At 39.8% G+C, this 25,008-nt stretch overlaps 1 long non-coding RNA gene across 2 annotated transcripts; it reads left to right on the top strand.

The window, feature by feature from the left end:
* The first annotated feature begins 653 nt into the window (after nt 1-653).
* Nucleotides 654-24,132, top strand: LOC119572149. 2 transcript variants are annotated; one of them, XR_005228694.1, is made up of 4 exons: nt 654-691; nt 5,318-5,437; nt 17,727-17,846; nt 23,957-24,132. It is a non-coding gene; the product is annotated as an uncharacterized LOC119572149 (long non-coding RNA). The 2 variants fall into 2 exon arrangements; XR_005228695.1 differs by lacking the exons at nt 17,727-17,846; nt 23,957-24,132 and adding an exon at nt 11,482-11,525.
* The last annotated feature ends 876 nt before the right edge of the window (nt 24,133-25,008 follow it).

Genomic DNA, 25,008 nt, shown 5'->3' with positions numbered 1-25,008 from the left:
ACTAATGGTCAGGATGGGTGGGTTAGGTTTCTACTTGGAGTATCCTGTCTCAACTGCCTGGATCCTGAAAGAAAAACACAGTTTAAAAATCATAAAGTTTAAGTAAAAGGCAGAGGGGAGGGTAATGTCGCAGGACTGAGGACTAGGTTGGGACTTACTACTTACCATCAAAGAAAACTGAGAAGTTACCAGTAAGCCAGAGAAAATGTAAGGCAGGGGTAACTAAACACTAAAAAATACTTAGACCTTTTGTACAAATTTGTAAAAAATATTAAACAGTCAAACCTTGCTTGTTTCTCAGTAACTTCGGTGTTAAAAATACCATTCAAAACATACCAAAAAAGGAAGAAAAGATGTTTCCTCATTACCATTTGTGTGTAAAAAGTAAATGGTAAATACATCGAACTAAAGTCGGTAAAAAATCGGTCAAGAGAGGGGACTGGAAAACACATATCAGAACTTAAATCCTGGTTACTAGTCCTTAAGAGGTTTTAAGACCATAACCTCTATGATTTAAAAATAAAAAACTAAAATAAAAGTCTATGGAAATCCTGGATAAGTGATGTAACTTTTCAAAGTCTACATAGGATTTCTGTGCTCTGGGTATGGAGGGCCATGTTCCCCAGTTCCTTTGCTGCCCTTTGCCTGGGTGAAACACCTCGGCTCAGCCTCCTCTCTTCTTCTCTTCTTGGTATTTTGTCTTTTTTGTTTACATTTTTAAATTTGTTTTTGTTAGGAGTATTAGAGATTAAATTGTTGTTGATTCTTTTAAAGTCTATCTCCTGTGTATCAACGCAAGGAGACCTTTGAAATGGGGAAAAGATTTGTTTTTTCTTTTCCTTCTCCTTTTTAATTTTGAAGTTTTGTAATTTTTCTTTTGCTCAATTATTTCTTTCTTTTCTTTGTAGTGCTGGGTTAGAATGTATTTATTCTTATATGATCTATCTATATATAGTGTAGATCTTTGGTTCTATTTGTAGGAAAAAGTAAATATGCGGAGGGGTGTTGGTATTTGTTGTATCTTTTTCCTTTTTTGATTTTTGCTTCTTTTCCTTTTTTTCCAATTTCTCTTTTCTTTGTGTATAAATGTTCAAGAGAATTGTATAAATAAATATAACATATATCTCCCATAATTATTATTTTTGTTTATATTGCCTTCTCCTTTCTGTTTGGGTATTCTTTACTTTATGCCATTCTTTTTTTATACTCTGTTTCTTTCCTTTTCTTGTATTTACAAGTTTTCTTTATTGTTTATTGGTATCTTTAATATATTGGAGAGGTCTAGGGAATTCTGCTCTGACTAGGTGGTCAGCTATAGTCTTTCCTTTTCTCCAAGCTATCATAGGGTGTGAAGCCGTAAACTTCTTTTCCCATGGGGTTCCTTCTGCATTTTCTATTACCCACTCCCATATTTCTTTAGAGAGTAGTTTAGGACTCCTTCTAAGGATGGGGAGTATAGCATGGGAAAAATTAGGCGGTTTTGTTCTGGTCTTAGTTTCTTCTAAGATTGTTTCCCTGTGGCCTCTTTAATCTTTTTAAAGCAGATCCTAGTGTTTCTTGCAGTATCCTCTTTTTGTGAAGAAACTGACCATGTCTTTTAAAGCTTCTTCTAGTTTGTGTGGCTCACTTACTATTCTTTTAATTCTCAGGCCTGAGAGTAAGGTAAAGACCTTTTGAGGCTTGGGGGATGGCATGATTGGAAATGCAGGTACTGGTGTGTGTTTGATGGTTTATGGTACACCGAGGTTTGCACTTTCTTCTGCATCCAAATACACCATAGTGTCTAGGAAGGGCAACTCCTTTTGCTGTATTCTACTGTGAAATTCAAGTCTGGGTGTATATTATTTAACTCTTGGTGGTATTCCAAGAGTTCTGCCTCTGTGCCAGTAAAAATTCCAAATATATCATCAATATATCTATAGAAAACTGCTGGGCTTATCTAAATTCTGCTTCTCTTTTCTATGCTAGCATGTACAAAGATTTCAGCTATAGCCACTGAGACTGAAGCTCCAATTGCTGTTCCTTTGCCTTGATTATAGAAATGGTTGTTGAATCTAGCAGTGTGCCTTGTAAGACATGATCTATTCCTTCTTTTATTAAATATGGAGGTGGGGCTATGATATTAAAGTCTGTTCTTAGCCTTTCCTTGACATATGCAAAGTTCCTTTCATAGAAATTTGCCACAATCCAAGATGCTTCCTCCTGTGGAATGGAGGGGTACAATGACACTATATCAAAAGAGAAGATAATAGAGCCTGATGGGAACCTTGGTAATGTGGCTATTTCTTTAAAAAGGCTGTGGTATCTTGCAATCTCTCTGGAAGGAGGTCCAGCAGAGGAGTGAGATACGTTGTTAGCAATCTGTCTACTGGTCTGGTAGGAGCATTACATCCACTGAGCACTGGTCTCCTGGCCATAGGCCTGTATCTGGGTCTTTTTCTTGTGGGTTTTTGGTAATATATACCAGTGTGGGATTATTGGTTCATGCTCCAGTAGTGCATCTCTTTGGCCTGCCAAAAAACTCCTTCTGTTTCCTCCATCTTTTCCTGAGTATCCAAGGTATAGAAACGTTTACTAGGATCTTGCTTTGTCTTTTTATGACTTGAAGGGCTTCATCTGGATTATTTAATGGGATGTAGTTTCTGTATCTGATAAATGTGCTTCACCCATTGCTATATAGCTTTCTTTTTTCAGAACCACTAAAGCCCCATCCTTGTCTGCTTTTTTAATGACTAGGTCTGGGTTTGAGCTAGGTCTTTAAGGGCCTCTCTTTCTTGTTTGCTCATGTTTGGGAGGCTGCCCTTAAGATTTTTTCTCCTACTTCCATGGTTCACAATGGATCATTGTTTCTAAACCTGGAAGTTTTTGGTAGGAATGCTCTCTCTCTGTTTCAACGGGAGTTGTTTAGGCATATTCTCCTCTTTTGTTAAGTGATTCATCATTTACTTGGCCTGGCAAGAGGGAATCTGCAAATCTTTTGTTTATTTGCTCTTTTAATCTATTCATAGAGCTTCCTAGGTTCTCCAAAAGGGCTTTCTTTGGGGGAGGGCCAGGTACAAAAGATCTTCCCTTGCTGAGCACAGAGAGTTGGGTTCTGGTCATGGGTACTTCAGATACTATTAATTCCATCCCCATCTGCCGTACCCTCCTTCTTGCCACTGTCTTCCTCCTGCTGGCCCTTGGGCCCACTGGTAATTTCCTCTTTGAGGAAAACTTCCATGCCTGGGAGGTGGCCTCCATGGTTGAGGGTGGCTTATCCCGTGTGGGTTCTGCCATGGAACCTTGTTGTTGATAATTTTTGTGGTAGGGACTTTGTTTTGTATCTTTCTGCTCTTGTGGAGCTTCTCTCCAGTTCTGTGGGTGGTTTGGGTAGTGAGGTTGCCACCTTCTCTGGTGTGAGACTTGGGGTTTTCTTTGCTCTTTGGGGTAAGGGGTTAGATGGGTTTTCCTCATCTTGTGGGTGGGTACCCGTGTGGGTGGGTGCTGCCTGGCAAATCTTTGCTCTTTCTGTTTCTGGGCAGTTGTTCCACCTGTTTGGGCCCCCTTTGTGTTCTGTTGTATTGCATTTTTTGTTTTTTTCTGTTTCTGTCCGTTTTTTGGCTGTTTTTATTTTTCCCTTTCCTCCTCTGTTTTCCTCTTAGCATAGCTTTTCAAAGACATCCATGTCTCAGGGTTTTTCTTTTTCTTTTGTATTTGTGGAGCCTCTTCATTCTCTATTTTTGCTCTGTTTCTTGGTTTATCTGTTCTTTGTGTTCAGTTTTTGTTTGTATCTTTCTCTATGATCTTATCATTGAGATTGGCAATGACCTTTTCCAAACTGGCCTATTGCTCCTACTACCTTTTCCAAGAGCTTTTACAAGCTTCTTCCCTTTCTATAAGTCCTGAAGGACAAGGAGGGGAAGGTGGAGTTGGCAGGAATAATTCAAGGGTGCCTGGGCTCCTTATGGTATTGTTCATTGGGAGGGAGATCTGTGTACTGTTCCTCTCCCTTGGGGGTAGGTCAATATGATTATCTCTTTCCTCCGAGGCTTCCTTTTCTGCTTGAGGTGTCTCCTCTGTTTCATTACTAGGAGGTGGAGGTGGGAAGCATGCTTCAATGTTTTGTTCTATTACATTCTCTGTTCAGTTTCTGTTTGGTTATGTTCTGATTCTTTGTCTTGTTCTTTTTGTTCTTTCTCATTTTCTTGTTCTCTATTTAACTGATCTGGTTCTGTGTTTTCATTTTCTGTTTCTTTCTGTTCATCTTCCAGGGGTTCGGGTTCTTCTGGATGAGAGTTTATGCCTATGTCTTCATGCATTTCAGAACCATGTCTCTTTCTTCCCCTGTCATTTCCATATTTGTTCTTTCATTCATATACTGTATGAGGGGGGTCCCTTCTTGTAACAGATAGAATTTACTTCTGGGGGGTTGTAGCTTGTCAATTTTTTTAGCGGCAAGCTTAGCTCATGTATAAGCATCATGGCAGATTCTTCTATAGGAGTGAGGGTATTTTCTTTTCAGTCTATTTTCTCTTCTATTATTCTCCTCCTCACTTCTACTGGTGCTTGCCCTAATTGCTGCTGCCATTAGGGCCTTGCCATCTTCTTGCTGCTCCTTGCAAGATCAACTCTCCCATCTCAATTACCCACATGGGTGGTAGGTCCCTCATCCTACTGTCTATGTTCTGCAACATCAGTTCAAATCTATCTGTGACTCCCTTCAATTCACATCTGTCTAGGTATTTTACTATAGCTTGCTGTACTGTTTCCTCTTTATATAATTTTGCCATATCTTTAATTTCTGTTTGTTCATCTTGTGTAGATACGGGGGGGTGGTCTTGTAAATTGTGGATTTCATCTCTGAAAGGGTCTTCAGGGAAGCCTAGCTGTACTTCTCCACCTAGTAATAGGGGTGCCAAGGGGGATGCTTGGAGCTGCGGCTTGTGTTTGCCCAAGCCAGCGGGTGGTTCCATCTTCCTCTCAGGGCTAAGGGGTTGTTCAACAACTGTTTATTTATATTTGTATTTCCTATTGCTTGTTGGAAGACAGGGTCTAAGCTACTTCCCAAAGTTGAGACCATTTATCTATAATACCCTCCTCTACTGGTCCTTTAGTGTTCTTCCTTATTTAGTGTTTGCTCGTGTCATAGGCATCTTTCTATAAATATATTTAATTTCTCGTCTTTTAGTTTCCTTTTCTTATTTTCTGAGTAATTAAAATTGCATATATCACCTTGTTTCTCTCTTTATTCCTTTATCCAAACCATATATTACAAGCTCTGTTTATTATACAGTTTACAATATCTGTGCCAAAGAAATAACAACTGCTGTTTTTCCAGAGGGGTGTGTATGCAGTCCACTTTTGAGGCCAGAGGGAAATCTCCGAGGACAAATTAACACACTGCAGGAAACTCCAGCAGAAGTCTAATGGCACCTGAAAAAATAGAAAGAGGAGATCAGTTAAGATATTCTCACTGTATATATAATTTTAAAAGACTTTGTGTGTACCTGGTCAGCTTTGTTCATATACTCATTATAATCCTTATAAGGACTGCTCATGTGCTACTTTTGTCTTGCTGGGCTGGCTAAGACAACAAATCCTTAAAAGGGACTAATCATGTGAAACCATTAGGCAAAACAAATTTTTTGTCTTGCTGGGCAGGCAAGGACTGGTATCTAGCTCTCAAACACAAACACAAGTCTTGCTGGGCAGGCAAAGACTAGTACAAACTCGGTCTTTCAAAGAAAGTCTTGCTGGTCAGGCAGAGACTGGTATCAAAATCGTTTTTTCAAGAGTCCTTACAAGGACTAGTCATGTGCAAAATACAGGGCTTTTTGTTTGGTAAATATATGTCTTGCTGGGCGGGCAAAGACAATATAATAAGTTAATTCAAGGAATAGAGGAGAGAAACTACCATGTAATCCTTAAAATTAAACAGTTAACTCAAGCACTAGCGCTTTCAGCCAGAGGCTTCATCAGGTGCTGTGAAAGAGGTTAAACTGAAGTCTTTATTCCAAAAGATACAATATATACAAGGGAAACAAAGACTCCAGAGGAAGTCACACGGTAAAGGTGACCGACTTCCGAGGTCCTTCCGGTCATGGCGGGGGGGGGGTGGGGCGCCTGGGGAAGGGCTCCCACTTCCTGAGTACCCTGCCTGCCTCCTTGAAGCTTCCTCTCATCGGTGTGAGGTGGACTATGCAACATGCAAAGTAGAAGTCTCATCTCCTCTTCACAGGACATAAGAAAAATAACAAAGGGGGGATCCTGGCAGGAAACCCTTTGGAGGGCTACTAATGGTCAGGATGGGTGGGTTAGGTTCTCTACTTGGAGTATCCTGTCTCAACTGCCTGGATCCTGAAAGAAAAACACAGTTTAAAAATCATAAAGTTTAAGTAAAAGGCAGAGGGGAGGGTAATGTCGCAGGACTGAGGACTAGGTTGGGACTTACTACTTACCATCAAAGAAAACTGAGAAGTTACCAGTAAGCCAGAGAAAATGTAAGGCAGGGGTAACTAAACACTAAAAAATACTTAGACCTTTTGTACAATTTGTAAAAAATATTAAACAGTCAAACCTTGCTTGTTTCTCAGTAAACTTCGGTGTTAAAAATACCATTCAAAAACATACCGAAAAAGGAAGAAAAAAGATGTTTCCTCATTACCATTTGTGTGTAAAAAGTAAATGGTAAATACATCGAACTAAAGTCGGTAAAAAATCGGTCAAGAGAGGGGACTGGAAAAACACATATCAGAACTTAAATCCTGGTTACTAGTCCTTAAGAGGTTTTAAGACCATAACCTCTATGATTTAAAAATAAAAAACTAAAATAAAAGTCTATGGAAATCCTGGATAAGTGATGTAACTTTTCAAAGTCTACATAGGATTTCTGTGCTCTGGGTATGGAGGGCCATGTTCCCCAGTTCCTTTGCTGCCCTTTGCCTGGGTGAACACCTCGGCTCAGCCTCCTCTCTTTTCTCTTCTTGGTATTTTGTCTTTTTTGTTTACATTTTTAAATTGTTTTTGTTAGGAGTATTAGAGATTAAATTGTTGTTTGATTTTTTAAAGTCTATCTCCTGTGTATCAAACTGCAAGGAGACCTTTTGAAATGGGGGAAAAGATTTGTTTTTTCTTTTCCTTTCTCCTTTTTTAATTTTGAAGTTTTTGTAATTTTTCTTTTGCTCAATTTATTTCTTTTTTTCTTTGTAGTGCTGGGTTAGAATGTATTTATTCTTATATGATCTATCTATATTATAGTGTAGATCTTTGGTTCTATTTGTAGGAAAAAGTAAATATGCGAGGGGTGTTGGTATTTGTTGTATCTTTTTCCTTTTTGATTTTTGCTTCTTTTCCTTTTTCCAATTTCTCTTTTCTTTGTGTATAAATGTTCAAGAGAATTGTATAAATAAATAATAACATATATCTCCCATAATTTATTATTTTTGTTTATATTGCCTTCCCTTTCCTGTTTGGGTATTTCTTTTACTTTATGCCATTCTTTTTTTATACTCTGTTTCTTTCCTTTTTTCTTGTATTTACAAGTTTTCTTTTATGTTTATTGGTATTTTAAATATATTGGAGAGGTCTAGGGAATTCTGCTTGACTAGGTGGTCAGCTATAGTCTTTCCTTTTCTCCAAGCTATCATAGGGTGTGAAGCCGTAAACTTCTTTTCCCATGGGGTTCCTTCTGCATTTTCTATTACCCACTCCATATTTCTTTTAGAGAGTAGTTTAGGACTCCTTCTAAGGATGGGGAGTTATAGCATGGGAAAAATTAGGCGGTTTTGTTCTGGTCTTAGTTTTCTTTCTAAGATTGTTTCCCTGTTGGCCTCTTTTAATCTTTTTAAAGCAGATCCTAGTGTTCTCTTGCAGTATCCTCTTTTTGTGAAGAAATGACCATGTTCTTTTAAAGCTTCTTCTAGTTGTGTGGCTCACTTACTATTCTTTTAATTCTCAGTGCCTGAGAGTAAGGTAAAACCTTTTGAGGCTTGGGGATGGCATGATGGAAATGCAGGTACGGTGTGTGTTTGATGGTTTATGGTACACCGAGTTTGCACTTTCCTTCTGCATCAAATACACCATAGTGTCTAGGAAGGAACTCCTTTTGCTGATTTACGTGAAATTCAAGTCTGGTGTATATTATTAATCTGGTGGTATTCAAGAGTTCTGCCTCTGTGCCGTAAAAATTCCAAAGATATCATCAATATATCTATAGAAAATGTGGTGCTTATCTAAATGTCTTCTCTTTTCTATGCTAGCATGTACAAAGATTTCAGCTATAGCCACTGAGACTGAAGCTCCAATTGCTTTCTGCTGATTATAGAAATGGTTGTTGAATTTAGCAGTGTCCTTGTAAGACATATCTATTCCTCTTTTATTAAATATGGAGGTGGGGCTATGTATTAAAGTCTGTTCTTAGCCTTTCCTGACATATGCAAAGTTCCTTTCATAGAAATTTGCACAATCCAGATGCTTCCTCTGTGAATGGAGGGTACAATGACACTATATCAAAAGAGAAGATAATAGAGCCTGATGGGAACCTTGGTAATGTGGCTATTTTCTTTAAAAACGTGGTATCTGCAATCTCTTGGAAGGAGGTCCAGCATGGGAGTGAGATACGTTTTAGCATCTGTCTACTGGTCTGGTAGGAGCATTCATCCAATGAGCACTGAGTTCCTGGCCATAGGCCTGTTTCTGGGTCTTTTTCTGGGTTTTTGGTAATATATACGAGTTCTGGGATTGATTGGTATGTCCTGTGTTGCATCTTCTTTGGTGCAAAAATCCTTCTGTTTCCTCCATCTTTTCCTGAGTATCCATGGTATGAAAATGTTTTCTAGGATCTTGCTGGTTTTTTATGATTGAAGGCTTCATCGGATATTTAATGGGATGTATGTTTTTGTATCTGATAATGTGCTTCATCCCATTGTATATAGCTTTCTTTTTCAGAACCACTAAAGCCCCATCCTTGTTGCTTTTTAATGACTGGTCTGTGTTTTGAGCTAGGTTGTTAAGGGCCTCTCTTTTGGCTCTTGTTTGGTGTGCCTTTAAGATGCTTTTTCTCTTCCATGGTTTCACAATGGATCATTGTTTCTAAACCTGGAAGTTTTTTGGTAGGAATGCTCTCTCTCTGTTTCAACGGGAGTTTTTAGGCATATTTTCTCTTTTGTTAAGTGATTCATCATTTACTTGGCCTGGCAAGAGGGAATCTGCAAATCTTTTGTTTATTTCCTTTTAATCTATTCATAGAGCTTCCTAGGTTCTCCAAAAGGGCTTTCTTTGGGGAGGGCCAGGTACAAAAGATCTTCCCTTGCTGAGCACAGAGAGTTGGGTTCTGGTCAGGGTACTTCAGATACTATTAATTCCATCCCCATCTGCCGTACCCTCCTTCTTGCCACTGTCTTCCTCCTGCTGGCCCTTGGGCCCACTGGTAATTTCCTCTTTGAGGAAATCTTCCATGCCTGGGAGGTGGCCTCCATGGTTGAGGGTGGCTTACCAGTGTGGGTTCTGCCCATGGAACTTTGTTGTGATAACTTTGTGGTGGGACTTTTTGTATTTTCTTGCTCTTGTGGAGTCTTTCTTCCAGTCTGTGGGGTTTGGTAGTTGGGTTGGCCACTTCTTGGTGTGAGACTTGGGGTTTTCTTGCTCTTGGGTAAGGGGTTAGAGGGTTTTCTCACTTGGTGGGTACCCTGTGGGTGGGTGCTGTGGGAATCTTGCTCTTCTGTTTCTGGGCAGTTGTTCACCTGTTTGGCCCCCTTGTGTTTTGTATTGCATTTTTTGTTTTTTTTGTTTCTGTCCGTTTTTTGTGTTCTGTTTTCTCTTTTCTCCTTTCTCCTCTGTTTTCCTCTTAGCATAGCTTTTCAAATGCCAGTCCATGTTCAGGGTTTTTTTTTTCTTTTTTTTTGTGGAGCCTCTTCATTCTCTATGTTTGTCTGTTTCTTGGTTTATCTGTTCTTTGTGTTCAGTTTTGTTTGTATCTTTCTCTATGATCTTATCATTGAGATTGGCAATGACCTTTTCCAACTGGCCTATTGCTCCTACTACCTTTTCCAAGAGCTTATTACAAGCTTCTTCCCTTTCTATAAGTCCTGAAGGACAAGGAGGGGAAGGTGGAGTTGGCAGGAATAATTCAAGGGTGCCTGGGCTCCTTATGGTATTGTTCATTGGGAGGGAGATCTGTGTACTGCTCTCTCCCCTTGGGGGTAGGTCAATATGATTATCTCTTTCTCCCGAGGCTTCCTTTTCTGCTTGAGGTGTCTCCTCTGTTTCATTACTAGGAGGTGGAGGTGGGAAGCATGCTTCAATGTTTTGTTCTATTACATTCTCCTGTTCAGTTTCTGTTTGGTTATGTTCTGATTCTTTGTCTTGTTCTTTTTGTTCTTTCTCATTTTCTTGTTCTCTATTTAACTGATATGGTTCTGTGTTTTCATTTTCTGTTTCTTTCTGTTCATCTTCCAGGGGTTCGGGTTCTTCTGGATGAGAGTTTATGCCTATGTCTCTCATGCATTTCAGAACCATGTCTCTTTCTTCCCTGTCATTTCCATATTTGTTCTTTCATTCATATACTGTATGAGGGGGTCCCTTCTTGTAACAGATAGAATTTACTTCTGGGGGGTTGTAGCTTGTCAATTTTTTTAGCGGCAAGCTTAGCTTGGTATAAGCATCATGGCAGATTCTTCTATAGGAGTGAGGGTATTTTCTTTTCAGTCTATTTTTCTCTTTAATTCTCTCCTCACTTCTACTGTGCTTGCCCTAATTGCTGCTGCCATTAGGCCTTGCCATCTCTTGCTGTCCTTGCAAGATCAACTCTCCCATCTCAATTACCCACATGGGTGGTAGGTCCCTCATCCTACTGTCTATGTTCTGCAACATCAGTTCAAATCTATCTGTGGACTCCTTCAATTCACATCTGTCTAGGTATTTTACTATAGCTTGCTGTACTGTTCCTCTTTATATAATTTGCCATATCTTTTATTTCTGTTTGTCATCTTGTGTAGATACGGGGGGGTGGTCTTGTAAATTGTGGATTTCATCTCTGAAAGGTCTTCAGGGAAGCCTAGCTGTACTTCTCCACCTAGTAATAGGGGTGCCAAGGGGGATGCTTGGACTGCTGGGCTTGTGTTTGCCCAAGCCAGCGGGTGGTTCATCTCCTCTCAGGGCTAAGGGGTTGTTCAACAACGTTATTTATATTGTATTTCCTATTGCTTGTTGGAAGACAGGGTCTAAGCTACTTCCAAAGTTGAGACCATTTCATCTATAATACCCTCCTCTACTGGTCCTTTAGTGTTCTTCCTTATTTTAGTGTTTGCTCGTGTCATAGGCATCTTTCTATAAATATATTTAATTTCTCAGTCTTTTAGTTCCTTTCTTATTTTCTGAGTAATTAAAATTGCATATATCACCTGTTTCTCTCTTTATTCCTTTATCCAAACCATATATTACAAGCTCTGTTATTATACAGTTTACAATATCTGTGCCAAAGAAATAACAACTGCTGTTTTCCAGAGGGGTGTGTATGCAGTCCACTTTTGAGGCCAGAGGGAAATCTCGAGGACAAATTAACACACTGCAGGAAACTCCAGCAGAAGTCTAATGGCACCTGAAAAAAATAGAAAGAGGAGATCAGTTAAGATATTTCATTACTATAATTTTAAAAGACTTTGTGTGTACCTGGTCAGCTTGTTTCATATACTTCATATAATCCTTATAAGGACTGCTCATGTGCTACTTTTGTCTTGCTGGGTGGCTAAGACAACAAATCCTTAAAAGGACTAATCATGTGAAACATTAGGAAAACAAATTTTTTTGTTCTGGGCAGGCAAGGACTGGTATCTAGCTCTCAAACACAAACACAAGTCTTGTGGGCAGGCAAAGACTAGTACAAACTCGGTCTTTCAAAGAAAGTCTTGCTGGTCAGGCAGAGACTGGTATCAAAATCGTTTTTCAAGAGTCCTTACAAGGACTAGTCATGTGCAAAATACAGGGCTTTTTGTTTGGTAAATATATGTCTTGCTGGGCGGGCAAAGACAATATAATAAGTTAATTCAAGGAATAGAGGAGAGAAACTACCATGTAATCCTTAAAATTAACAGTTAACTCTAAGCACTAGCGCTTTCAGCCAGAGGCTTCATCAGGTGCTGTGAAAGAGGTTAACTGAAGTCTTTATTCCAAAAGATACAATATATACAAGGGAACAAAGACTCCAGAGGAGTCACACGGTTAAAGGTGACCGACTTCCGAGGTCCTTCCGGTCATGGCGGGGGGGGGGGGGGCCGCCGGGGGAAGGGCTCCCACTTCCTGAGTACCCTGCCTGCCTCCTTGAAGCTTCCTCTCATCGGTGTGAGGTGACTATGCAACATGCAAAGTAGAAGTTCATCTCCTCTTCACAGGACATAAGAAAATAACAAAGGGGGGATCCTGGCAGGAACCCTTTGGAGGGCTACTAATGGTCAGGATGGGTGGGTTAGGTTCTCTACTTGGAGTATCCTGTCTCAACTGCCTGGATCCTGAAAGAAAAACACAGTTTAAAAATCATAAAGTTTAAGTAAAAGGCAGAGGGGAGGGTAATGTCGCAGGACTGAGGACTAGGTTGGGACTTACTACTTACCATCAAAGAAAACTGAGAAGTTACCAGTAAGCCAGAGAAAATGTAAGGCAGGGGTAACTAAACACTAAAAAATACTTAGACCTTTTGTACAAATTTGTAAAAAATATTAAACAGTCAAACCTTGCTTGTTTCTCAGTAACTTCGGTGTTAAAAAATACCATTCAAAACATACCAAAAAAGGAAGAAAAGATGTTTCCTCATTACCATTGTGTGTTAAAAGTAAATGGTAAATACATCGAACTAAAGTCGGTAAAAAATCGGTCAAGAGAGGGGACTGGAAAACACATATCAGAACTTAAATCCTGGTTTACTAGTCCTTAAGAGGTTTAAGACCATAACCTCTATGATTTAAAAATAAAAAACTAAAATAAAAGTCTATGGAAATCCTGGATAAGTGATGTAACTTTTCAAAGTCTACATAGGATTTCTGTGCTCTGGGTATGGAGGGCCATGTTCCCCAGTTCCTTTGCTGCCCTTTGCCTGGGTGAAACACCTCGGCTCAGCTCCTCTCTCTTCTCTTCTTGGTATTTTGTCTTTTTTGTTTACATTTTTAAATTGTTTTTGTTAGGAGTATTAGAGATTAAATTGTTGTTTGATTCTTTTAAAGTCTATCTCCTGTGTATCAACTGCAAGGAGACCTTTTGAAATGGGGAAAAGATTTGTTTTTTCTTTTTCCTTTCTCCTTTTTTAATTTTTGAAGTTTTTTAATTTTTCTTTGCTCAATTTATTTCTTTTTTTCTGTAGTGCTGGGTTAGAATGTATTTATCTTATATGATCTATCTATATATAGTGTAGATCTTTGGTTCTATTTGTAGGAAAAAGTAAATATGCGGAGGGGTGTTGGTATTTGTTGTATCTTTTTCCTTTTTGATTTTGCTTCTTTTCCTTTTTCCAATTTCTCTTTTTCTTGTGTATAAATGTTCAAGAGAATTGTATAAATAAATATAACATATATCTCCCATAATTTATTATTTTTGTTTATATGCCTTCTCCTTTCCTGTTTGGGTATTTCTTTACTTTATGCCATTCTTTTTTATACTCTGTTTCTTTCCTTTTTCTTGTATTTACAAGTTTTCTTTTATTGTTTATTGGTATCTTTAATATATTGGAGAGGTCTAGGGAATTCTGCTCTGACTAGGTGGTCAGCTATAGTCTTTCCTTTTCTCCAAGCTATCATAGGGTGTGAAGCCGTAAACTTCTTTTCCATGGGGTTCCTTCTGCATTTTCTATTACCCACTCCCATATTTCTTTTAGAGAGTAGTTAGGACTCCTTCTAAGGATGGGGAGTATAGCATGGGAAAAATTAGGCGGTTTTGTTCTGGTCTTAGTTTCTTTCTAAGATTGTTTCCCTGTTGGCCTCTTTTAATCTTTTTAAAGCAGATCCTAGTGTTCTCTTGCAGTATCCTCTTTTGTGAAGAAACTGACCATGTCTTTAAAGCTTCTTCTAGTTTGTGTGGCTCACTTACTATTCTTTAATTCTCAGTGCCTGAGAGTAAGGTAAAGACCTTTTGAGGCTTGGGGGATGGCATGATTGGAAATGCAGGTACTGGTGTGTGTTTGATGGTTTATGGTACACCGAGGTTTGCACTTTTCCTTTGCATCCAAATACACCATAGTGTCTAGGAAGGGCAAACTCCTTTTTGCTGTATTCTACTGTGAAATTCAAGTCGGGTGTATATTATTTAACTCTTGGTGGATTCCAAGAGTTCTGCCTCTGTGCCAGTAAAAATTCCAAAGATATCATCAATATATCTATAGAAAACTGCTGGCTGCTTATCTAAATTCTGTCTTCTCTTTCTATGCTAGCATGTACAAAGATTCAGCTATAGCCACTGAGACTGAAGCTCCAATTGCTGTTCCTTTGCCTTGATTATAGAAAATGGTTGTGAATCTTAGCAGTGTGCCTTGTAAGACATGATCTATTCCTTCTTTTATTAAATATGGAGGTGGGGCTATGATATTAAAGTCTGTTCTTAGCCTTTCCTTGACATATGCAAAGTTCCTTTCATAGACAATTGCCACAATCCAAGATGCTTCCTCCTGTGGAATGGAGGGGTACAATGACACTATATCAAAAGAGAAGATAATAGAGCCTGATGGGAACCTTGGTAATGTGGCTATTTTCTTTAAAAAGGCTGTGGTATCTTGCAATCTCTCTGGAAGGAGGTCCAGCAGAGGAGTGAGATACGTTGTTAGCAATCTGTCTACTGGTCTGGTAGGAGCATTACATCCACTGAGCACTGGTCTCCCTGGCCATAGGCCTGTATCTGGGTCTTTTTTCTTGTGGGTTTTTGGTAATATATACCAGTGTGGGATTATTGGTTCATGCTCCAGTAGTGCATTCTTTGGCCTGCCAAAAAACTCCTTCTGTTTCCTCCATCTTTTCCTGAGTTATCCAAGGTATAGAAACGGTTACTAGGATCTTGCTTTGTCTTTTTATGACTGAAGGGCTTCACTCTGGATTATTTAATGGGATGTATGTTTCTGTATCTGATAAATGTGCTTCACCCATTGCTATATAGCTTTCTTTTTTCAGAACCACTAAAGCCCCATCCTTGTCTGCTTTTTAATGACTAGGTCTGGGTTTTGAGCTAGGTCTTTAAGGGCCTCTCTTTCTTGTTGCTCATGTTTGGGAGGCTGCCCTTTAAGATTTTTTCTCCTACTTCATGGTTTCACAATGGATCATGTTTCTAAACCTGGAAGTTTTTTGGTAGGAATGCTCTCTCTCTGTTTCAACGGGAGTTGTTTAGGCATATTTCTCCTCTTTTTTAAGTGATTCATCATTTACTTGGCCTGGCAAGAGGGAATCTGCAAATCTTTTGTTTATTTGCTCTTTTAATCTATTCATAGAGCTTCCTAGGTTCTCCAAAAGGGCTTTCTTTGGGGGAGGGCCAGGTACAAAAGATCTTCCCTTGCTGAGCACAGAGAGTTGGGTTCTGGTCATGGGTACTTCAGATACTATTAATTCCATCCCATCTGCCGTACCCTCCTTCTTGCCACTGTCTTCCTCCTGCTGGCCCTTGGGCCCACTGGTAATTTCCTCTTTGAGGAAATCTTCCATGCCTGGGAGGTGGCCTCCATGGTTGAGGGTGGCTTATCCAGTGTGGGTTCTGCCCATGGAACCTTTGTTGTTGATAATTTTGTGGTAGCGGACTTTGTTTTGTATCTTTTCTTGCTCTTGTGGAGCTTCTCTCCAGTTCTGTGGGTGGTTTGGGTAGTGAGGTTGCCACCTTCTCTGGTGTGAGACTTGGGGTTTTCTTGCTCTTTGGGGTAAGGGTTAGATGGGTTTTCCCTCATCTTGTGGGTGGGTTACCGTGTGGGTGGGTGCTGCCTGGCAAATCTTTGCTCTTTCTGTTTCTGGGCAGTTGTTCCACCTGTTTGGGCCCCCTTTGTGTTCTGTTGTATTGCATTTTTGTTTTTTTCTGTTTCTGTCCGTTTTTGGCTGTTTCTTATTTTCCTCCTTTCCTCCTCTGTTTTCCTCTTAGCATAGCTTTTCAAAGACATCCATGTCTCAGGGTTTTTCTTTTTCTTTGTATTTGTGGAGCCTCTTCATTCTCTATGTTTTGCTTGTTTCTGGTTTATCTGTTCTTTGTGTTCAGTTTTGTTTGTATCTTCTCTATGATCTTATCATGAGATTGGCAATGACCTTTTCCAACTGGCCTATTGCTCCTACTACCTTTTCCAATATCTTATTACAAGCTTCTTCCCTTTCTATAAGTCCTGAAGGACAAGGAGGGGAAGGTGAGTTGGCAGGAATAATTCAAGGGTGCCTGGGCTCCTTATGGTATTGTTCATTGGGAGGGAGATCTGTGTACTGTCCTCTCCCCTTGGGGGTAGGTCAATATGATTATCTCTTTCTCCGAGGCTTCCTTTTCTGCTTGAGGTGTCTCCTCTGTTTCATTACTAGGAGGTGGAGGTGGGAAGCATGCTTCAATGTTTTGTTCTATTACATTCTCCTGTTCAGTTTCTGTTTGGTTATGTTCTGATTCTTTGTCTTGTTCTTTTTGTTCTTTCTCATTTTCTTGTTCTCTATTTAACTGATCTGGTTCTGTTTTCATTTTCTGTTTCTTTCTGTTCATCTTCAGGGGTTCGGGTTCTTTGGATGAGAGTTTAGCCTATGTCTCTCATGCATTTCAGAAACCATGTCTCTTTCTTCCCCTGTCATTTCCATATTTGTTCTTTCATTCATATACTGTATGAGGGGGGTCCCTTCTTGTAACAGATAGAATTTACTTCTGGGGGGTTGTAGCTTGTCAATTTTTTTAGCGGCAAGCTTAGCTCTGGTATAAGCATCATGGCAGATTCTTCTATAGGAGTGAGGGTATTTTCTTTTCAGTCTATTTTCTCTTCTATTATTCTCCTCCTCACTTCTACTGTGCTTGCCCTAATTGCTGCTGCCATTAGGCCTTGCCATCTTCTTGCTGCTCCTTGCAAGATCAACTCTCCCATCTCAATTACCCACATGGGTGGTAGGTCCTCATCTACTGTCTATGTTCTGCAACATCAGTTCACATCTATCTGTGACTCCCTTCAATTCACATCTGTCTAGGTATTTTACTATAGCTTGCTGTTCTGTTTCCTCTTTATATTAATTTGCCATATCTTTTATTTCTGTTTGTTCATCTTGTGTAGATACGGGGGGGTGGTCTTGTAAATTGTGGATTTCATCTCTGAAAGGGTCTTCAGGGAAGCCTAGCTGTACTTTCCACCTAGTAATAGGGGTGCCAAGGGGGATGCTTGGACTGCTGGGCTTGTGTTTGCCCAAGCCAGCGGGTGGTTCCATCCTCCTCTCAGGGCTAAGGGGTTGTTCAACAAACTGTTTATTATATTGTATTTCCTTTGCTTGTTGGAAGACAGGGTCTAAGCTACTTCCCAAAGTTGAGACCATTTCATCTATAATACCCTCCTCTACTGGTCCTTTAGTGTTCTTCCTTATTTAGTGTTTGCTCGTGTCATAGGCATCTTTCTATAAATATATTTAATTTCTCAGTCTTTTAGTTTCCTTTTCTTATTTTCTGAGTAATTAAAATTGCAATATCACCTTGTTTCTCTCTTTATTCCTTTATCCAAACCATATATTACAAGCTCTGTTATTATACAGTTACAATATCTGTGCCAAAGAAATAACAACTGCGTTTTCCAGAGGGGTGTGTATGCAGTCCACTTTTGAGGCCAGAGGGAAATCTCCGAGGACAAATTAACACACTGCAGGAAACTCCAGCAGAAGTCTAATGGCACCTGAAAAAATAGAAAGAGGAGATCAGTTAAGATATTCTCACTGTATATATAATTTTAAAAGACTTTGTGTGTACCTGGTCAGCTTTGTTTCATATACTTCATATAATCCTTATAAGGACTGCTCATGTGCTACTTTTGTCTTGCTGGGCTGGCTAAGACAACAAATCCTTAAAAGGACTAATCATGTGAAACATTAGGAAAACAAATTTTTCTGTTGCTGGGCAGGCAAGGACTGGTATCTAGCTCTCAAACACAAACACAAGTCTTGCTGGGCAGGCAAAGACTAGTACAAACTCGGTCTTTCAAAGAAAGTCTTGCTGGTCAGGCAGAGACTGGTATCAAAATCGTTTTTCAAGAGTCCTACAAGGACTAGTCATGTGCAAAATACAGGGCTTTTTGTTTGGTAAATATATGTCTTGCTGGGCGGGCAAAGACAATATAATAAGTTAATTCAAGGAATAGAGGAGAGAAACTACCATGTAATCCTTAAAATTAACAGTTAACTCTAAGCACTAGCGCTTTCAGCCAGAGGCTTCATCAGGTGCTGTGAAAGAGGTTAACTGAAGTCTTTATTCCAAAAGATACAATATATACAAGGGAACAAAGACTCCAGAGGAGTCACACGGTAAAGGTGACCGACTTCCGAGGTCCTTCCGGTCATGGCGGGGGGGGGGGGGCGCCTGGGGAAGGGCTCCCACTTCCTGAGTACCCAGCCTGCCTCTTGAAGCTCCTTCATCGGTGTGAGGTGACTATGCAAATGCAAAGTAGAAGTCTCATCTCCTCTTCACAGGACATAAGAAAATAACAAAGGGGGGATCCTGGCAGGACCCTTTGGAGGGCTACTAATGGTCAGGATGGGTGGGTTAGGTTCTCTACTTGGAGTATCCTGTCTCAACTGCCTGGATCCTGAAAGAAAAACACAGTTTAAAAATCATAAAGTTTAAGTAAAAGGCAGAGGGGAGGGTAATGTCGCAGGACTGAGGACTAGGTTGGGACTTACTACTTACCATCAAAGAAAACTGAGAAGTTACCAGTAAGCCAGAGAAATGTAAGGCAGGGGTAACTAAACACTAAAAAATACTTAGACCTTTTGTACAAATTTGTAAAAAATATTAAACAGTCAAACCTTGCTTGTTTCTCAGTAACTTCGGTGTTAAAAATACCATTCAAAACATACCAAAAAAGGAAGAAAAGATGTTTCCTCATTACCATTTGTGTGTAAAAAGTAAATGGTAAATACATCGAACTAAAGTCGGTAAAAAATCGGTCAAGGAGGGGACTGGAAAACACATATCAGAACTTAAATCTGGTTTACTAGTCCTTAAGAGGTTTTAAGACCATAACCTCTATGATTTAAAAATAAAAAAACTAAAATAAAAGTCTATGGAAATCCTGGATAAGTGATGTAACTTTTCAAAGTCTACATAGGATTTCTGTGCTCTGGGTATGGAGGGCCATGTTCCCCAGTTCCTTTGCTGCCCTTTGCCTGGGTGAACACCTCGGCTCAGCCTCCTCTCTTTCTCTTCTTGGTATTTTGTCTTTTTTGTTTACATTTTTAAATTGTTTTTGTTAGGAGTATTAGAGATTAAATTGTTGTTTGATTCTTTTAAAGTCTATCTCCTGTGTCTCAACTGCAAGGAGACCTTTTGAAATGGGGAAAAGATTGTTTTTCTTTTTCCTTTCTCCTTTTTAATTTTTGAAGTTTTTGTAATTTTCTTTTGCTCAATTTATTTCTTTTCTTTTCTTTGTAGTGCTGGGTTAGAATGTATTATTCTTATATGATCTATCTATATATAGTGTAGATCTTTGTTCTATTTGTAGGAAAAAGTAAATATGCGGAGGGGTGTTGGTATTTGTTGTATCTTTTTCCTTTTTGATTTTTGCTTCTTTTCCTTTTTTCCAATTTCTCTTTTCTTTGTGTATAAATGTTCAAGAGAATTGTATAAATAAATATAACATATATCTCCCATAATTTATTATTTTGTTTATATTGCCTTCTCCTTTCCTGTTTGGGTATTTCTTTACTTTATGCCATTCTTTTTTATACTCTGTTTCTTTCCTTTTCTTGTATTACAAGTTTCTCTTTTTGTTTATTGGTATCTTTAATATATTGGAGAGGTCTAGGGAATTCTGCTCTGACTAGGTGGTCAGCTATAGTCTTTCCTTTTCTCCAAGCTATCATAGGGTGTGAAGCCGTAAACTTCTTTTCCCATGGGGTTCCTTCTGCATTTTCTATTACCCACTCCCATATTTCTTTTAGAGAGTAGTTTAGGACTCCTTCTAAGGATGGGGAGTTATAGCATGGGAAAAATTAGGCGGTTTTGTTCTGGTCTTAGTTTCTTTCTAAGATTGTTTCCCTGTTGGCCTCTTTTAATCTTTTTAAAGCAGATCCTAGTGTTCTCTTGCAGTATCCTCTTTTTGTGAAGAAACTGACCATGTCTTTTAAAGCTTCTTCTAGTTTGTGTGGCTCATTACTATTCTTTTAATTCTCAGTGCCTGAGAGTAAGGTAAAGACCTTTTGAGGCTTGGGGGATGGCATGATTGGAAATGCAGGTATGGGTGTGTTTGATGGTTTATGGTACACCGAGGTTTGCACTTTCCTTCTGCATCCAAATACACCATAGTGTCTAGGAAGGGCAAACTCCTTTTGCTGTATTCTACTGTGAAATTCAAGTCTGGGTGTATATTATTTAACTCTGGTGGTATTCCAAGAGTTCTGCCTCTGTGCCAGTAAAAATTCCAAAGATATCATCAATATATCTATAGAAAACTGCTGGCTGCTTATCTAAATTCTGTCTTCTCTTTTCTATGCTAGCATGTACAAAGATTCAGCTATAGCCACTGAGACTGAAGCTCCAATTGCTGTCCTTTGCCTTGATTATAGAAATGGTTGTTGAATCTTAGCAGTGTGCCTTGTAAGACATGATCTATTCCTTCTTTTATTAAATATGGAGGTGGGGCTATGATATTAAAGTCTGTTCTTAGCCTTTCCTTGACATATGCAAAGTTCCTTTCATAGAAATTTGCCACAATCCAAGATGCTTCCTCCTGTGGAATGGAGGGGTACAATGACACTATATCAAAAGAGAAGATAATAGAGCCTGATGGGAACCTTGGTAATGTGGCTATTTTCTTTAAAAAGGCTGTGGTATCTTGCAATCTCTCTGGAAGGAGGTCCAGCAGAGGAGTGAGATACGTTGTTAGCAATCTGTCTACTGGTCTGGTAGGAGCATTACATCCACTGAGCACTGGTCTCCCTGGCCATAGGCCTGTATCTGGGTCTTTTTTCTTGTGGGTTTTTGGTAAATATACCAGTGTGGGATTATTGGTTCATGCTCCAGTAGGGCATCTCTTTGGCCTGCAAAAAAACTCCTTCTGTTTCCTCCATCTTTTCCTGAGTTATCCAAGGTATAGAAACGGTTTACTAGGATCTTGCTTTGTCTTTTATGACTTGAAGGGTTCATCTGGATTATTTAATGGGATGTATGTTTCTGTATCTGATAAAGTGCTTCACCCATTGCTATATAGCTTTCTTTTTCAGAACCACTAAAGCCCCATCCTTGTCTGCTTTTTTAATGACTAGGTCTGGGTTTTGAGCTAGGTCTTTAAGGGCTCTCTTTCTTGTTGCTCATGTTTGGGAGGCTGCCCTTTAAGATTTTTCTCCTACTTCCATGGTTTCACAATGGATCATTGTTTCTAAACCTGGAAGTTTTTGGTAGGAATGCTCTCTCTCTGTTTCAACGGGAGTTGTTTAGGCATATTTCTCCTCTTTTGTTAAGTGATTCATCATTTACTTGGCCTGGCAAGAGGGAATCTGCAAATCTTTTGTTATTTGCTCTTTTAATCTATTCATAGAGCTTCTAGGTTCTCCAAAAGGGCTTTCTTTGGGGGAGGGCCAGGTACAAAAGATCTTCCCTTGCTGAGCACAGAGAGTTGGGTTCTGGTCATGGGTACTTCAGATACTATTAATTCCATCCCCATCTGCCGTACCCTCCTTCTTGCCACTGTCTTCCTCCTGCTGGCCCTTGGGCCACTGGTAATTTCCTTTGAGGAAATCTTCCATGCCTGGGAGGTGGCCTCCATGGTTGAGGGTGGCTTATCCAGTGTGGGTTCTGCCCATGGAACCTTTGTTGTTGATAATTTTTGTGGTAGCGGACTTTGTTTTGTATCTTTTCTTGCTCTTGTGGAGCTTCTCTCCAGTTCTGTGGGTGGTTGGGTAGTGAGGTTGCCACCTTCTATGGTGTGAGACTTGGGGTTTTCTTTGCTCTTTGGGGTAAGGGGTTAGATGGGTTTTCCTCATCTTGTGGGTGGGTACCGTGTGGGTGGGTGCTGCCTGGCAAATCTTTGCTCTTTCTGTTTCTGGGCAGTTGTTCCACCTGTTTGGGCCCCTTTGTGTTCTGTTGTATTGCATTTTTGTTTTTTTTTGTTTCTGTCCGTTTTTTGGCTGTTTCTTATTTTTCCTCCTTTCCTCCTCTGTTTTCCTCTTAGCATAGCTTTTCAAAGACATCCATGTCTCAGGGTTTTTCTTTTTCTTTTGTATTTGTGGAGCCTCTTCATTCTCTATGTTTTGCTCTGTTTCTGGTTTATCTGTCTTTGTGTTCAGTTTTGTTTGTATCTTTCTCTATGATCTATCATTGAGATTGGCAATGACCTTTTCCAACTGGCCTATTGCTCCTACTACCTTTTCCAAGAGCTTATTACAAGCTTCTTCCCTTTCTATAAGTCCTGAAGGACAAGGAGGGGAAGGTGGAGTTGGCAGGAATAATTCAAGGGTGCCTGGGCTCCTTATGGTTGTTCATTGGGAGGGAGATCTGTGTACTGTCCTCTCCCCTTGGGGTAGGTCAATATGATTATCTCTTTCTCCGAGGCTTCCTTTTCTGCTTGAGGTGTCTCCTCTGTTCATTACTAGGAGGTGGAGGTGGGAAGCATGCTTCAATGTTTTGTTCTATTACATTCTCCTGTTCAGTTCTGTTTGGTTATGTTTGATTCTTGTCTTGTTCTTTTTGTTCTTTCCATTTCTTGTTCTCTATTTAACTGATCTGGTTCTGTGTTTTCATTTTCTGTTTCTTTCTGTTCATCTTCCAGGGGTTCGGGTTTCGGATGAGAGTTTATGCCTATGTCTCTTGCATTTCAGAACCATGTCTCTTTCTTCCCCTGTCATTTCCATATTTGTTCTTTCATTCATATACTGTATGAGGGGGGTCCCTCTTGTAACAGATAGAATTTACTTCTGGGGGTTGTAGCTTGTCAATTTTTTAGCGGCAAGCTTAGCTCTGGTATAAGCATCATGGCAGATTCTTCTATAGGAGTGAGGGTATTTTCTTTTCAGTCTATTTTCTCTTCTATTATTCTCCTCCTCACTTCTACTGTGCTTGCCCTAATTGCTGCTGCCATTAGGCCTTGCCATCTTCTTGCTGTCTCCTTGCAAGATCAACTCTCCCATCTCAATTACCCACATGGGTGGTAGGTCCTCATCCTACTGTCTATGTTCTGCAACATCAGTTCAAATCTATCTGTGACTCCCTTCAATTCACATCTGTCTAGGTATTTACTATAGCTTGCGTACTGTTTCCTCTTTATATAATTTGCCATATCTTTTATTTCTGTTTGTTCATCTTGTGTAGATACGGGGGGGTGGTCTTGTAAATTGTGGATTTCATCTCTGAAAGGGTCTTCAGGGAAGCCTAGCTGTACTTCTCCACCTAGTAATAGGGGTGCCAAGGGGGATGCTTGGACTGCTGGGCTTGTGTTTGCCCAAGCCAGCGGGTGTTCCATCCTCCTCTCAGGGCTACGGGGTTGTTCAACAACTGTTTATTTATATTGTATTTCCTATTGCTGTTGGAAGACAGGGTCTAAGCTACTTCCCAAAGTGAGACCATTTCATCTATAATACCCTCCTCTACTGGTCCTTTAGTGTTCTTCCTTATTTAGTGTTTGCTCGTGTCATAGGCATCTTTATAAAATATATTTAATTCTCAGTCTTTTAGTTTCCTTTTCTTATTTCTGAGTAATTAAAATTGCATATATCACCTTGTTTCTCTCTTTATTCCTTTATCCAAACCATATATACAAGCTCTGTTATTATACAGTTTACAATATCTGTGCCAAAGAAAATAACAACTGCTGTTTTTCCAGAGGGGTGTGTATGCAGTCCACTTTTGAGGCCAGAGGGAAATCTCCGAGGACAAATTAACACACTGCAGGAAACTCCAGCAGAAGTCTAATGGCACCTGAAAAAATAGAAAGAGGAGATCAGTTAAGATATTCTCACTGTATATATAATTTTAAAAGACTTTGTGTGTACCTGGTCAGCTTTGTTTCATATACTTCATATAATCCTTATAAGGACTGCTCATGTGCTACTTTGTCTTGCTGGGCTGGCTAAGACAACAAATCCTTAAAAGGACTAATCATGTGAAACATTAGGAAAACAATTTTTTGTCTTGCTGGGCAGGCAAGGACTGGTATCTAGCTCTCAAACACAAACACAAGTCTTGCTGGGCAGGCAAAGACTAGTACAAACTCGGTCTTTCAAAGAAAGTCTTGCTGGTCAGGCAGAGACTGGTATCAAAATCGTTTTTCAAGAGTCCTTACAAGGACTAGTCATGTGCAAAATACAGGGCTTTTTGTTTGGTAAATATATGTCTTGCTGGGCGGGCAAAGACAATATAATAAGTTAATTCAAGGAATAGAGGAGAGAAACTACCATGTAATCCTTAAAATTAACAGTTAACTCTAAGCACTAGCGCTTTCAGCCAGAGGCTTCATCAGGTGCTGTGAAAGAGGTTAACTGAAGTCTTTATTCCAAAAGATACAATATATACAAGGGAACAAAGACTCCAGAGGAGTCACACGGTAAAGGTGACCGACTTCCGAGGTCCTTCGGTCATGGCGGGGGGGGGGGGGGGCGCTGGGGAAGGGCTCCCACTTCCTGAGTACCCTGCTGCCTCCTCTGAAGCTTCCTCTCATCGGTGTGAGGTGACTATGCAACATGCAAAGTAGAAGTCTCATCTCCTCTTCACAGGACATAAGAAAATAACAAAGGGGGGATCCTGGCAGGAACCCTTTGGAGGGCTACTAATGGTCAGGATGGGTGGGTTAGGTTCTCTACTTGGAGTATCCTGTCTCAACTGCCTGGATCCTGAAAGAAAAACACAGTTTAAAAATCATAAAGTTTAAGTAAAAGG

This window comes from Penaeus monodon, unplaced genomic scaffold (assembly GCF_015228065.2).
Source record: "Penaeus monodon isolate SGIC_2016 unplaced genomic scaffold, NSTDA_Pmon_1 PmonScaffold_990, whole genome shotgun sequence".
In the NCBI taxonomy this organism is placed as follows: domain Eukaryota; kingdom Metazoa; phylum Arthropoda; class Malacostraca; order Decapoda; family Penaeidae; genus Penaeus; species Penaeus monodon.
Note: the sequence above shows the minus strand (reverse complement) of the source record. Positions and strands in the feature narration are given on the sequence as shown.